General features: G+C 44.5%; 1 protein-coding gene across 6 annotated transcripts in view; it reads left to right on the forward strand.

The window, feature by feature from the left end:
- Positions 1-12,500, forward strand: part of LOC115142427 (SH3 and PX domain-containing protein 2A-like) — a 118,013-nt gene that overhangs the window by 59,010 nt on the left and 46,503 nt on the right. The gene's annotated exons all lie outside the window — the stretch shown is intronic.

Raw genomic sequence — 12,500 nt, forward strand, 5'->3', positions numbered from 1 at the left:
AACCCTGGGTGGGGTCAATAAAGTATTGAAACTCCTGGGGATGTCTCAGGAAGGTCAGCCGTTGATGTTCCTGTTCTGTCTGCCAGGATGAATTATTTTCTGTTGTGGGGAGAGACAGATTACATCCTAAACGGCATCTTATTCTCATTATAGTGCGTTACTTTTGTCCAGAGCCCTATGGTCAAAGGTAGTGCACTATAAAGGGAATAGGGAGCCGTTTAGGGCACAGCCATGGTCAAAGCCGTTCAAATATGTCTTGGCTGTGGGCTTTGGTTTTAAGGCATAGAGATAGCTTTGTGTGACATATGCATTAAATGAATGTAGAGTGTGAAGGATGCTGGAGCAGATCTTAAGATCCTAGAGGGAGACACCATTGTGTATACTGTATCACTACTGTATTGGAAAGTGGGTGGGTTCGCCTGGTTCCAGATCTGTTTGTGCTGTCTTGCCAACCCCCATGGTCAATGAGTTGGCAGGACAAATCTGTGACTCGGCTGGATGGGTGTATGTGTGTGGTAGAGCATGTGACTTCCTCTTACTGTATACTAGGCTATTCAGTATGACTGAACAATGGAATATGAGCTTGTTCAGTGGGTCAGATATATACTGTGACTAAGCTGTTTATCCACACGTTCATACTTAAAAAGGATTTGAGGTCGACATTAGCCATCTTAACGTGTTAGCATGGGGATGTTATAGAAATAGTTGCTTAGCCATAGCATAAGATGCACGTGCGTGAGTCACCATTATCAAATCATAAGTTTAATGGTTGCGTACACAGATTTGCAGATGTTATCGCAGGGGTAGCGAAATGCTTATTGCGAAGTTAGCTAGGAGCTAGAAACTTTGGGTGATTGTGTCTATTAGCGCCATCGTATCTGTGCTATGTGCATCTTAAAGGGATAGCTCAACCAATATGTACATCTTAAAGGGATAGCTCAACCAATATGTGCTTCTTAAAGGGATAGTTCAACCAATATGTACATCTTAAAGGGATAGCTCAACCAATATTTACATCTTAAAGGGATAGCTCAACCAATATGTGCTTCTTAAAGGGATAGTTCATCCAATATGTACATCTTAAAGGGATAGCTCAACCACTATGTACATCTTAAAGGGATAGCTCAACCAATATGTACATCTTAAAGGGATAGCTCAACCAATATGTACATCTTAAAGGGATAGCTCAACCAATATGTGCTTCTTAAAGGGATAGCTCAACCAATGTGTACATCTTAAAGGGATAGTTCATCCAATATGTACATCTTAAAGGGATAGCTCAACCACTATGTACATCTTAAAGGGATAGCTCAACCAATATGTACATCTTAAAGGGATAGCTCAACCAATATGTACATCTTAAAGGGATAGCTCAACCAATGTGTACATCTTAAAGGGATAGCTCAACCAATATGTACATCTTAAAGGGATAGCTCAACCAATATGTGCTTCTTAAAGGGATAGTTCAACCGTATCCATGCTAATATTGGACTTCTATAGGTTTAGAAAATGCTAGCTAGCTAAGTAAGAGGTTAGTGGCTAAATAAACAAAACAAGAGCATGGATTGCGCTCTGTTCTTGTCCATGGACTACTTTCAGGGTAAGACCAATAAGTCGATTTTTGTCATTGAGGTGAACGATCCCTTTTAATATCTCTCTTTCCCACACCCAGAGGTTTGGAGAGTGAAGGCAGAAGCACATGTCAGACTTTTGCATGAATTTTTAAATAGAAAAGAGCAGGAAATGCTTTGTGGTTAATGATCAATGACATTTCCGTCCGTTCTGAAGCCTAAAAGGCAACTTTTTGATAGTTTAGTAGTGGCTGACTGCCCATATCTACAAGCCAATGTGATTTTCAGATTGTTTGTTATATTGCATGGTGATATCAGGGTGCTTTGCAGTAATATTATACTGTAATGATTTACCTTCAACTAGTTTTCCTTCTAACTTTGGTCTTACTTTGTTTCCCATCTGTTTTTAAAATCAGTTCCAACATGCTTCAAGAACACTGAGTTTAATCAGAATGACTAATAGCAGTTAATCAAAGTCAATCATCATTTGCTAAATGTAACCGACAAGTTGTTTGGAGCATAGAACACGAACCCAACGAACTTCCTTAAACCATCAGGTTCTCCAATTCCCCGAATGAGATCACATCTATTCAATTAAATACTTTTTTTTTCTTTACCAGAACCCTCATTTAATTTCCTTAGAAACTGACTGCTTTACATGAGATATAAGACATTGGTGCCTTTTCCTCATCCACTTCCTGAGTGCTGATCTAGGATCAGTTTAGCCATACTGAATGAGATTACATGGACAGCGAGGACCTGATCCTAGATCAGCACTCATCCTACAGATGTTTTATGAATTTGGGCCTTTTGTTTCAGCTGAGGAACAGGTGGTTTGGTGTATCTGCAATGACAGTAAGATTAATGGTTTGAGATCTTAGGTGGTTGACATCAGATCCAATGATCCCGTTGTGATTAAGTGGTTACTTTAGTCCATCTGTCTGTCAAGATGATGTTTTGTCTGGATGGACAGACAGTAAGTTCAGTAGTTCACCCATCTGACAGGTTGTTGCATATTGGGATCCCCATTAGCTTTTGCCGAAGCAGCAGCTATTCTTCCTGGCATCCACACAAAAACATCAAACACGACAATAACACACATACACTGATAGACAAGAACAGTCACACAAATGGGAAATACAAAACAATACAACTAAAGAATAATGTGTGTTGTGTGTGTGTGTGTGTGTGTGTGTGTGTGTATGTGTGTGTGTGTGTGTCATGACCTGACAAGGGAAACTCTGTAACCTAGTTATAGCCTCAGGGTAATGTTTATTTCTGGTCAGGTCCAGTGGGCAGGAAAAGTCCTAGCCTGCCCATTATGTCTGAAGGGAGTCTGGGGCTTCAGGAATCCCATGATAGGCTGGTGCTGCTACATGTCCAATGGATATCGACCAATAATGGTATCTCTTTGCGTATGAAAGATAGCCTCGCCATATCTTCCCGACCCAGGATGTGAACTCGAAACCCTCTACATAAGAACACAGCATATAGGTTCCCTGAACTTTAGACCTCATCACTGTCGTTCATACCTCAGCAGGAATCAACATAGGAGGGAGTGACTCTCTTAGCTGTATATTACAACCAGTAGTTAACATGAGGGACATGGTTATAGTAGCACGCTACTGTAGTTTGTGGTGCGTTTCATTTGAGTTTTTATCTGCAGTATAAGTCTAGAGATGACATAGTGTTAGCCTTTCCATAGACTCTGTTTACAGTATGGTCTGCATGGCTCCATGTCTGCAAAGCCACAAAATTGCATGGAGTTAGTTACAGCACATAGGCTACACCACTAACTGATTGTGACCTTTTCCAAGTTAATACTGATTCCTCTATTAACTTTGGATGTTTCATTCAGCTTTTACACAACATTCGTCCCTTTATACCAATTTGACATTTACTTTCTTCACTTATCAGCTTAATCTACATAGTGGGGGTTTAATCCTCATATTAAAACCCGAAACCTCCCCAGTCCAGATGAAGACCTCTGAGGTAATAAAGGCTGTGAGGAAAATAAAGGTCAGAAGTGGATGGGAGGGGGTCCCCTCCTTCCCTCCCCGTCAGTCCTAGAGAGTTTCTGCCTTGCATGTGAAGGCCAGATGTAGTGAACAGAGGCTGCTTCCCGAATGCCATCCTATTCCCTTTATAGTGCACTACTTTTAAGCAGGACTCATAGGGCACTGGTCAAAAGTGGTTCGCTATGGAGAATAGTGTGCCATTTGGGATGCCAACCAGAGTGAATGTGGAGGCCAGGGGTTGAAAGAGAATGTCAGTCTGAATTACAGTTCCTGGTCTAGTGTTTACGTGGCATCCCGCATCAGATTCCAGCGTGATGTAGAAATGCCTAATAGGGTTTACGTGGGGACTGCCGGGCTGGGGAGGGGGCGTAACACAAGGAAGAAGACAACACCACGTGGTTATGACAGCTCATCCACTCAAGAAACAACAAATGTAGTCATTCTTCCTGCCTCACTAGGACCTTGTCATTCTCTGCATTGAACCTCATCACACAGCTCTTTAAGTGTCAGCGTATCATCCATTGCTATTATCATCCTTTGTCTGTATGTCAAGATACAGCTGAATAATGTGCTTATAGAAAACCCATAGCTAGGGCCCCCCGAGTGGCGCAGTGCTCTAAAGGCACTGCATCGCGGTGCTTGAGGCATCACTACGGACCCCGGATTTGATCCCAGGGTTCGTCTCCCGGTCCGCGACCCATGAGGCGGCGCACAATTGGCCCAGTGTCCCCCGGGTTAGGGGAGGTTTTGGCCGGTCGGGATGTCCTTGTCCCACTCTAGCGATTCCTTGTGGCGGTCGAGCGACTCCACGCTGACTTCGGTCGCCAGTTGCACAGTGGCTCTCGAACTTCGCCTCTCCCGAGTCTGTACGGGAGTTACAGCGATGGGACAAGACTGTAACTACCAATTGGATACCATGAAAAAAGGGTGTAAAAAGTACAAAATAAATATATAAAATTAAAGTAAGAAAACCTATAGCTCTTTCACCCAACATTGCAGTGAGTGCAGTCATAACGCAGTGCAGGGAGTGCAGTCATAACGCAGTGCAGGGAGTGCAGTCATAACGCAGTGCAGTGAGTGCAGTCATAACGCAGTGCAGGGAGTGCAGTCATAACGCAGTGCAGTGAGTGCAGTCATAAGCCAGTGCAGTGACAATACAAGCAACAATGCCCAACATTAAGAGATATTTGCTCTCTATTGTAAAGGTTGGCTTGGAGAGTGTAGCTGCGTTTGCTTAGCTCTTGTGTCGGCCGAGTTCTCTCCCAAAGAGAAATGAGAAAGATAAATGTTTTAGCAGCCAGATCCCACTGTGACTGAGTGACGTGACTCAAAACAGAAGGAGAGAGAGAGAGGGGAGGGATGGCGAGAGAGTGAGAAATGGAGAGAGAGAACCAAACACAGTCCCAGTCTAAATAGAAAGAGAAAGAGTGTGGAGACATCAACTATATATTCAGGCAAAAGAAGCACAATTGAAATTGACAAAAAACAAAACAAAAATGACCACAGATGACAACTGGTTTGATGCAGATTGTAAAATTATAAGGAAAAAACTTAGAACACTTTCAACCAAAAGCACAGAGACCCAAATAATGGTGAATTACGCCTTCATTACTGTGAGACTTTAAAACTCTATAAACGTACACTCAGAACCAAACAAGCACAGTACAACAGCAAGCAGCTGACACTAATTGAGGAGTCCATAAACACACACAACTTCTGGCAAAATTGGAAAAACTAAAAGAATCTTAACAAGAGGAATTAGCGATACAAAATGGTGACATATGGCATAACCCGTTTAAAAACACTCTAAAACACCGTTCAAATTGACACAAACGCAGAACAACACCAAATTCGTGAGAAGTTGAATGGATTAGAAAAAGCTATAAAGGACAATCAAAATCCACTGGACTCCCCAATTACTGACCAGGAGCTCTATGAGAAACTTCAGGCTCTCAAATTTAAAAAGGCATGTGGACCTGATGGCATCCTAAATGAGATGCTCAAACTCACTAGTGCAAAATTTCAATTGGCTATATTAAAACTGTTTAATTTGATCCCGAGTGTAGGTTATTTCCCTGACATCTGGAATCAAGGACTCATAACCCCAATCTTTAAGAACGGAGACAAATTTGACCCTAACAATTACAGAGGCATTTGTGTGAACAGTAACCTGGGGAAGGTTTTCTGTAGTATTATAAATGTAAGAGTTCTAAACTTCCTTAATAAGCACAATGTCTTGAGTAAAAGCCAAATTGGATTTATACCAAAACATCGCACGACTGATAATATTTACACCCTACACACCCTGATAGATAAACATGTCCACCAAAATAATACCAAAATTTACTTTTGCTTTATCGACTTCCAAAAAGCATTTGATTCTATTTGGCATACAGGACTGTTCTACAAAGTTATTGAAAGTGGAGTAGGGGGTAAAACATATGACATAATTAAATCAATGTATACTGGCAATACGTGCAGCATTAAAATTGGTAAGAAAAAAACTGAATTATTTAACCAGAGGGGGTCCTTCATCAGGGTTGCAATCTGAGCCCTGCACTCTTCAATATTTACATTATTGAATTGGCTATTATTCTAGAAAAAACCTCAGCCCCTGGTGTTAGTCTCCACAATTCAGAAGTTAAATGTCTACTCTTTGCAGATGACCTATGCCTGCTGTCACCCACAGCACATGGCCTACAGCAGAGCCTGGACCTGCTAGAGCAGTACTGCCAGACCTGGGCCCTGGCAGTAAACCCCAAAAAGACTGAAATAATGATTTTCCAGAGAAGATCCAGATCTCAGGGAACTAGACCAAAGTTCTCAATTGGTACACAATATATAGAGTACTGTACACACTACAATTACTTAGGTTTAAAAATAAGCTCAACTGGACACCTTAATGAGGCAGTGAATGAGCTAAGAGAGAAAGCACGCAGGGCATTCTACGCCATTAAAAAGCTAATTCAAATTGAAATTTGGCTAAAACTAATTGATTATGTCATTGAACCAATTGCACTTTATGGCAGCGAGGTGTGGGGTCCACTTGCAAAACAAGATTTCATCAAATGGGACAAACACCCCATTGAAACTCTGCATGCAGAGTTCTGTAAGATTCTCCTACATGTCCAGAGGAAAACTACAAACAATTCATGCAGGGCAGAATTAGGCCAATATCCACTAATAATAAAAACAAAAAAAAGAGCAATTAAGTTTTGGAAACATCTAAAATACAGTGACCCCCCTCATATCACTACCAAGCACTGCAATGCCAAGAGCTGAGCAAAGAAAAGAGTCCCCTCATCCAGCTGGTCCTGGGGCTGAGTTCACATACTTGTTCTACTAACACACGGAAACCTCAGGACCAGAACATCCAATCAATCAGGATAAAGCAAATTACAACACAGTCAAAACAAAACTATATTGCTTATTGTGAAACACAAGCACAAAGCAAAATGCTTTGTGAGTGTCATTTCCACAAATATGAAACCCTTATTCAAGGTTTCAAAGACCTCTCTGATGAGAGTAGGCTACCCGGCCTGTTGGGGGAGGACGCAGAGAGCTGTGGGTTGTCAGCGCACGACATTGCTGCCTGCCATAAGTTGGGGGACAGTGTCCGACAGACCAATCAACCTGCACATTTACTCTACTGTATGCTTAATGTTATTGTTCAATGTATGGTCATTTTGACCCTTGGTTATTGTTGTTACTGTTGTCCTGCTGACAATTCTGATTCTCAGTTGTATTTATTTTTATATTATAAATATCCAAAATAAGCTTTGGCAATATGTACATTGTTACGTCATGCCAATAAAGTGAATTGAATTGAATTGAATAGAGAGAGAGCGAGAGAGAGAGAGCAATAGAGAGAAAGATAGAGATAGAGAGAGTGATAGAGAGAGAGAGAGAGAGAGAGAGAGAGCGATAGATAGGAAACAGACCAGACTGCTAAACAGATGTAGCTTGAGCTATTTGGCCTCACCCCTCTCTCTGTCCACCCACATTCTGTGACTCCCAGCTGGGTGAGTTAGCGACTATTTTGTCACCACTAATGGCCGTTCCACACCAGTATTTTGTCATCACCACCGCCAGTGTTTGTCATTGCTAATGGTTAGCATCACTCTCGGTTTGCGATTGTCATTGTGATCAATGTGAGTGGTTGGTTCACATTTGGGTGTCGACGCAATAATGGTTCGTAGTTATTTGCTGCTTCTAGCCGTAGTCTTGTCATTAGCGATTGCTGTCTTGTCTGTTATCCTTATTTGTCATTGTGAATGGTTGTCTCACAGTTGGATACTGTGTCTTCACTGTTAACTGCTGTCGTCCTCATATTGGTTAGCCAGTACGTGTTGTTTTCTAGCTGTTTTTCTAGTCTTGGCATTGGTTGACAAGTGGTTGTCACTTCTTTCCGGACACATCCTGATGTGTGCTGACAGCAAGCTCTGTGAGGTACCGGCACTAGGCCCAGCATGCTAGAGTCTCTCTTTGACAGCAAGCTCTGTGAGGTACCGTCACTAGGCCCAGCATGCTAGAGTCTCTCTTTGACAGCAAGCTCTGTGAGGTACCATCACTAGGCCCAGCATGCTAGAGTCTCTCTTTGACAGCAAGCTCTGTGAGGTACCGTCACTAGGCCCAGCATGCTAGAGTCTCTCTTTGACAGCAAGCTCTGTGAGGTACCGGCACTAGGCCCAGCATGCTAGAGTCTCTCTTTGACAGCAAGGTCTGTGAGGTACCGGCACTAGGCCCAGCATGCTAGAGTCTCTCTTTGCTTTGACTCACATGCTTTTATGTTATGTGAGGTACCGGCACTAGGCCCAGCATGCTAGAGTCTCTCTTTGCTTTGACTCACATGCTTTTATGTTATGTGAGGTACCGTCACTAGGCCCAGCATGCTAGAGTCTCTCTTTGCTTTGACTCACATGCTTTTATGTTATGAAGGCATCTTGGAAATGGGACTTGTTATTTTTGCAACAAAATCCTGCAGACAGATTCCAACACTTAATGTGTTGTGACATCTGTTGCGAAATGTATTGTAATGTTTTTAAAATGGTCTATGACTGTCCTAACTTTGCTGGACACCAGGGAGAGTAGCTGCTGTCCTTGCAGCTATTGGGGGATCCATAATAAATACAAATACAACTGAACTTCGACCAGACAAGCTGTCTCAATGTTTTTCAGTCAAAACATATTTCACATTTTCTCTTCTCTGCTTGAAAGCTTCTAGTATAGAGTGATTGTTGGTGGAGGGATGAGTGATTACAGGGGGATGGATGAAAGAGAGAGAGAGAGAGACAGAGAGAAGGAGGGGGAGAGAGATACAGAGAAGGAGGGGGAGAGAGAGACAGAGAGAAGGAGGGGGAGAGACAGAGAGAAGGACGGGGGAGAGAGAGACAGAGGAGGAGGGGGAGAGAGAGACAGAGAGAATGAGGGGGAGAGAGAGACAGAGGAGGAGGGGGGAGAGAGAGACAGAGAGAAGGAGGGAGAGAGAGAGAGAGAGAGAAGGAGGGGAGAGAGAGACAGAGAGAGAAGGAGGGGGAGAGAGAGACAGAGAGAAGGAGGGGGAGAGAGACAGAGAGAAGGAGGGGGGAGAGAGAGACAGAGAGAGAAGGAGGGGGGAGAGAGAGAGAGAGAGAAGGAGGGGGAGAGAGAGACAGAGAGAAGGAGGGGGAGGGAGACAGAGAGAAGGAGGAGGGAGAGAGAGACAGAGAGAAGGAGGGGGAGAGAGAGACAGAGAGAATGAGGGGGAGAGAGAGACAGAGAGAGAAGGAGGGGGAGAGAGAGACAGAGAGAAGGAGGGGGAGAGAGACAGAGAGAAGGAGGGGGAGAGAGAGACAGAGAGAATGAGGGGGAGAGAGAGACAGAGAGAATGAGGGGGAGAGAGAGACAGAGAAAAGGATGGGGGAGGGGAGAGACATAGAGAAGGAGGGGGGAGACAGAGAGAAGGAGGGGGAGAGAGACAGAGGGAAGGAGTAGGAGAGAGAGACAGAGAGAAGGAGGGGGGAGAGAGAGACAGAGAAAAGGAGGGGTGAGAGAGAGACAGAGAGAAGGAGGGGGAGAGAGAGACAGAGAGAAGGAGTAGGAGAGAGAGACAGAGAGAAGGAGTAGGAGAGAGAGACAGAGAAAAGGAGGGAGGAGAGAGAGACAGAGAGAAGGAGGGGGGAGAGAGAGACAGAGAGAAGGAGGGGGAGAGAGAGACAGAGAAAAGGAGGGGGAGAGAGAGACATAGAGGAGGAGGGAGAGAGAGACAGAGAAGGAGGGGGAGAGAGAGACAGAGAGAAGGAGGGGGAGAGAGATACAGAGAAAAGGAGGGGGAGAGAGACAGAGAAAAGGAGGGGGGAGAGAGAGACAGAGAGAAGGAGGGAGTGGAGAGAGAGAGAGAGAGAGAGACAGCCAGACAGCAACTAGCTTTTCCAAACATAGTCTACTAAATCGATGAAATTACGGGACAGATGGCTAATAAGTCGTTCCAAACAAAACCTGGAAATTATTGACCTTAGAAAAGCTATTTGTCACTGCCACAAGTCCCTTAATTGCTGGGTAATGTGGACATTGTGGGGTTGGTGGAAGGAGGAAAATGACCCACACCATACCAGCAGGAGGGAATAAGAAAACACAGTGACTGGAGTCTGCTCGGGTTAGTGGGCCATCATCAGAGAACCCTGAAAGGAATTAAGCATTGTGTGTGTGTGTGTGTGTGTGTGTGTTTGCGTGTGTGTGTGTGTGTGTGCGTGTGTGTGTGTGTGTGTGCGTGTGTGTGTGCACGTGTGTGTGTCTCTTTCTGTGTGTGTGTGTGTCTTTCTGTGTGTGTGCGTGCACGTGTGTGTGCACGTGTGTGTGTGTGTGGGTCTCTTTCTGTGTGTGTGTGTGTGTCTCTTTCTGTGTGTGTCTCTCTTTCCGTGTGTGTGTGTGTCTCTTTCTGTGTGTGTGTGTGTCTCTTTCTGTGTGTGTGTGTGTCTCTTTCTGTGTGTGTGTGTGTGTGTCTCTTTCTGTGTGTGTGTGTGTCTCTTTCTCTGTGTGTGTGTGTGTGTCTCTTTCTGTGTGTGTGTGTGTCTCTTTCTGTGTGTCTGTGTGTCTCTTTCTGTGCGTGTGTGTGTGTGTGTCTATTTCTGTGTGTGTGTGTGTCTCTCTCTTTCTGTGTGTGTGTGTGTGTGTGTCTTTCTGTGTGTGTGTGTGTGTCTCTTTCTGTGTGTGTGTGTGTCTCTTTCTGTGTGTGTGTGTGTGTGTGTCTCTTTCTCTGTGTGTGTGTGTGTCTCTTTCTGTGTGTGTGTGTGTGTGTGTCTCTTTCTGTGTGTGTGTGTGTGTCCTCTTTCTGTGTGTCTGTGTGTCTCTTTCTGTGCGTGTGTGTGTGTGTCTCTATTTCTGTGTGTGTGTGTGTGTGTGTCTCTTTCTGTGTGTGTGTGTGTGTGTGTGTGTGTCTCTTTCTGTGTGTGTGTGTGTGTGTGTCTCTTTCTGTGTGTGTGTGTGTGTCTTTCTGTGTGTGTGTGTGTGTGTGTCTCTTTCTGTGTCTGTGTGTGTGTGTGTGTCTCTTTCTGCGTGTGTGTGTGTTTCTCTTTCTGTGTGTGTGTGTGTGTGTCTCTTTCTGTGTGTGTGTGTGTCTTTCTGTGTGTGTGTGTGTGTCTCTTTATGTGTGTGTGTGTGTGTGTGTCTCTTTCTGTGTGTGTGTGTCTCTTTCTGTGTGTGTGTGTGTGTGTGTGTGTGTGTATGCAACAGCGGGTCTCCACTCTCCAGTTAATATCAATCATATGTTGAGTGCTGCACTGAAAGGAATGTCTCATCTTTCGCTACCTGGGTTTAGTTTCGGGGGGTATATGTTAACTGGGGTTGAGCCGGCTGACCTGGGCCACAGTACAAGCCTCCCTGGGTGGACCAGCATCAATCTCCTCAGCTCCGTGCGACTCTGGAGAGAAAGAGAGAGAGAAACAGAGAGAGAGCGAGGCTCTGACCTTTATTATATCATTTGAAAACTGAAAAGGATGTGGATTTTCCCTCACAGCGGGGGAGTGTAAGGGAATGGGGTGGAGGTGTGGTAGGGGTCGAGGGTCACAAGGTGGGGTAGAGGGACCGCCTGTGGTGTTTTGGCTTGGGTGGATTCCCTGCTGAAATGATTTCAAGGAGAATGTTCCACAATGTTTTCACGATAATGATATCCCACTATGCTTTCGGTTGGGCCATTTTCCTTGTTCTCTGCAGGCCGCTGGTTCCATGCTGTCGTTGTTTCCCAACCCTTCATATTGGTTATGGTTGGTGTTTATGGCCGGCCCAGACAGCTCTAGTTTTGTCTGCGTGCCCAGGTGAAGGATGATTTCAGACAGCGCTTCCGAGAAGAGAAGGATAGTTTGGACAGGACATTTTAAATTGTAAACCTCATTGATGACAATAGACACCCCTGCCTTGTCCCCCTCCTCTACCTTTTTTCCAATACCCTGTTTTCACAGATTTTGGTATAATGGACACACACACACTGACACACACACCCTGCTGACGTGTGACATTTAATTTCCTGACGAGATGGTGATGCCTGAGCTGTGTTTGTAGCGGGGAGCCTGGGAGGAGAGAGAGCCTTCGAGGGGGGCCAATCCCCCCCCCCCCTGACAATCCAGGACGGGATTGAGGGAGAGAGCGGGATGAAGGGAGGGGTGTGCCACGAAAATATGTGTCAGCCCAGGATCATGCGAGGCTATTTCTATTCTATTCTACAGTTACACTCTCAATTGCTACAGTATGTGCTGCTGAAGAAAGACAGCAGACATTTCTGCAATAACAGTCTTCTGTGATGGTCATATGCAGTGTATCACAACCACATGAGGATGGATTGAAGTACTTTCTGCAAAACACTGTGTTTTGATGTGAATCAGTGCTCTCTACCAGGGCAAAGATATTATGTTTGGTTCGCGCTGTAGAGACTGTTCGG

Source organism: Oncorhynchus nerka, linkage group LG15 (assembly GCF_034236695.1).
Source record: "Oncorhynchus nerka isolate Pitt River linkage group LG15, Oner_Uvic_2.0, whole genome shotgun sequence".
In the NCBI taxonomy this organism is placed as follows: domain Eukaryota; kingdom Metazoa; phylum Chordata; class Actinopteri; order Salmoniformes; family Salmonidae; genus Oncorhynchus; species Oncorhynchus nerka.